Below are 3,948 nucleotides of genomic sequence, written 5' to 3'. Positions count from 1 at the left end.
TACTTCAGTGTTTAGGGTTCAACTTATTTCCTACCTTTGGGCAAGGAAAATAATATCTAAGGGATGTTTTTATCATCTAGTTCATGTTAGAGATTCCAGTTTTGAGGCTCCCAGTCTCGAATCAATCCCAGTGGTGAATGACTATTCAGATGTCTTTCTCGAAGATCTTCCAGGAATTCCTCCCAAAAGGTAAATAGACTTCAGCATTGATCTTCTTTCAGACACTCAGCCTATCTCTATTCCTCCATACAGAATGGCACCAGAAGAACTCAGAGAACTGAAAGATCAGTTGAAGGATCTCTTAGTAAGGGATTCATCAGACCCAGCATTTCCCCATAAGGCGCACCAGTCTTATTCGTGTGCAAGAAAGATAATTCACTCAGAATGTGTATAGATTGCCGTTAACTTAATAAAGTCATGGTCAAGAACAAGTATCTTCTTCCCAGAATCAATGACTTGTTTGACCAACTTTAGGGTGCCGGTTATTTCTCTAAGATAGACCTCAGATCTGGCTATCATTAGCTTAGAGTTAGAGAATATGACATCTCAAAGATAGCTTTCCGTACGCAGTATGGCACTTTGAATTTCTAGTCATGTCATTTGGTCTCACCAATGCCCCAGCCACTTTCATGGACTTGATAAACCACGTGTTCAAACAGCACTTGGATATGTTCGTCATAGTCTTCATAGATGATATTCTGGTCTATTCCCGCACTGAGCGCGATCATGCAAACCATCTCAGGACAGTACTTAAGACTCTCAAAAATCATCAATTATTCGCCAAATTCAGTAAGTGCAAATTTTAGCTAAGATTAGTAGAATTCCTTGGATATATTGTTTCCAAAAATGGCATTAGAGTAGATCCTCAAAAGACCAAAACGATATGGAACTGGCCTTACCCTGTCTCTCCATCAGATATTAGGAGTTTCTTGGGTCTGGCTTGCTATTACAGATGGTTTGTTAAGGTATTTTCTTCTATTGCATCCCATATGTCCAGATTGACTCAGAAGAAAGTCAAGTTTTAGTGGTCAAATTCATGCGAGAAGATTTTTCAAGAATTAAAGACTCGACTTACCTCAGCTTCAGTTCTAGCATTACCAGATGGTTCAGACGATTTCATAGTATATTGTGATGCATCTAGAGTGGGTTTAAGTTGTGTCCTCATGTAGCATGGTAAAGTCATAGCCTACGCCTCTAGACAACTTAAACCCTATGAGCGGACTTATCCTACTCATGACCTTGAGTTAGCAGCCATAGTCTTTGCAGATCATAAGAGCCTTCAGTATGGCTTTTCTCAAAAAGATCTTAATCTTTGTCAGAGAAGGTGGTTAGAGCTCTTGAAAAATTATGACATGAGTGTCCTTTATCATCCTGGCAAGGCCAATGTAGTGGCGGATGCTCTCAGTAGACTCTCTATGGTTAGTGTTTCTCATGTTGAGGATAGTAAAAAGAATTTAGCTCAAGAATTACACCATTTTGATAGAATAGGTGTTCTCTTAGTTGACTCTTTAGAGTGCGGTGTATATGTTTAGAGTAGTTTAGAATCATCTCTAGTTTCTGAGGTGAAAGAAAAGCAAGATAAGGATCATAGTCTTATCAATCTAAAAGAGTCAATTCAAAATCAAAATATAGAGGTTTTATCCTAAGGAGGAGATGGCGTCCTTCATTTCCAGGGTCGTCTCTGTGTTCTAGGCGTAGATGACATAAGGCAGTAAATTCTTGCAGAAGCACATGGCGCACACTACTCTATTCATCCATGGTCCACTAAGATGTACCATGACTTGCGGGAGATCTATTGGTGGAGTGGGATAAAGAGAGATATTACAGAGTTTATGGCTAAGTGTTTTACATGTCAGTAGGTTAAGATAGAGCATTCGAAGCCTAGTATTCCTATGTAGGAGTTCGCCATTCCTACTTGGAAGTGGGAAAAAGTGAACATGGACTTCGTGATGGGTTTTTCTAGAACTCCTCATCAGCATGATTCAGTTTGGGTCATTGTAGACAGGATGGTGAAATCAGCTCATTTTATTCCAGTTAATACCTCTTATTCAGCCAAGGATTACGCCAAACTCTACATCAAAGAGTTGGTCAGGTTGCATGGTGTTTCATTTTCAATTAACTCAGACAGAGGTACCCAGTTTACCTCTAATTTCTGGAAAGCATTCCAAAAGGGTCTTGGTACCCAAATTTATCTCAGTACAACCTTTCATCCTCAGACAGATTGTAAAGCTGAAAGGACCATTCAGACGTTATAAGATATTCTAAGGGCGTGTATAATTAATTTCAAGGAAAGTTAGGATAATCACTTGCCTTTGATTGAGTTTACATACAACATCATCTATCATTCCAGTATTCATATGGCTCCATTCGAAGCTCTCTATGGTGGGAGATGTAGAGCTCTAATTGGTTGGTTCGAAGTTAGTGAGGCATCCGTCATAGGTCCTGGCTTGTTATTCAATGCCTTAGAGAAAGTTTAGTTAATTAGAGAAAAAGTCTGGGTTGCTCAGAGCCGACAGAAGTCTTATGCAGATGTTCATAGAAAATATTTCGAGTTTTAGAATGGTGATCATGTCTTCCTCAAGATCTCTCCTATGAAGGGAGTAAAGAGATTTGGCAAGAACGGAAAGATCAGTCCCCAATATGTCAGTCGCTTCAACATTCTCAATCGATTCGGCAAGGTAGCTTATAAGCTCAAATTGCCTTCAGATCTAGCCTCAGTTTATCTAGTCTTTCATGTCTCTTTTCTCAAGAAGTGTATAGGTGACCCATCAATCGTAGTCCCTATTTAGAGCATTGATGGTCAGAATATCCTTTCTTATGAATATATTCTAGTTGAAATCTTAGACTATCAGACTCGTAGATTGAGGAACAAAGAAGTCCCTCTGGTTAAAGTTCTTTGGCAAAATCAGTCCATCGAGGGAGCTACTTAGGAAATAGAAGCAAATATGCATACCAAGTATCCTCACCTCTTCCCCACCAATTCAGATCAAGCTCAAGGTATAGTTCTCCTTAAACTTACTCAATTTTATGATTAGTGTGCATCACTAACTAAGTATACCATGATAATCTTGGTATCAAGTACCACTGCATATTCAGTCATGCATTCATGTATCAGATCAGTTATATAGTTATGCATCAGACATTCATTCTTATTTTGAGAAAATTTAGTTCTTCAAAACTTTCAGTTATGCATTTATGAATCAGTTACACATACATTAGATATGCATGTTTAGTATGTTATATTCAATATGTCAGACATGTCCATCATGAGATCATGTTCCAGTTATTCATGTTCAGCTCATTATTTTCCCTCTCAGTCAGTCTCATTCGAGGATGAATGTTCTTAAGGGGGAGATATTATAATGCCCATGCTTTTTCTTAGCTTGAAAATCCTCTCAAGGATGTTAGAACTTGATTTAAAATAACAATTCATTCTTATACACATAGTATTTTCATAATTTTCACTTCCTATCACATGGGAAATTGAATAAGCTTTCCATCAATATATAATTTGCCTAAATCCGACACTCGGGCAAAGAGTTAGGTCTTTTTTGTGTGACAGTGTTTGACCTGAGTCTTCAGCTCATCGAGGAGATAGCTCAAATGGAAATTATCAAATTTCAGTATTCCTCCGCGATACTAGCACGTCGCACCAAACTTCCAGTTCATAGATAAGGTGGCAACGTGATAGCTCCACATCGTGCCACCGTGTAGTTTTCCAATTATCAATTTCCAGTGACACGGTGCAATAACAGCGCAACATGCCAAGGGACTAATTCGGGAAATTTTAGTGAAAATTAACTTACGTATCTAGGGTTAAAAGGGTCAATTTGCCCCCCCTATATAAGCTTCCAAACACGGGATTTAGCCCTTATTCATCCAAAATATTGATATTTTTCTCAAATACTCTCAAGAACTCAAGCTAGGGTTTTCATAGAAGGTCTAATT

The sequence above is a fragment of the Capsicum annuum genome, chromosome 9 (assembly GCF_002878395.1).
Source record: "Capsicum annuum cultivar UCD-10X-F1 chromosome 9, UCD10Xv1.1, whole genome shotgun sequence".
Lineage (NCBI taxonomy): Eukaryota > Viridiplantae > Streptophyta > Magnoliopsida > Solanales > Solanaceae > Capsicum > Capsicum annuum.
The sequence above is the reverse complement of the archived record's forward strand: the minus strand, read 5'-3'. Positions refer to the sequence as shown.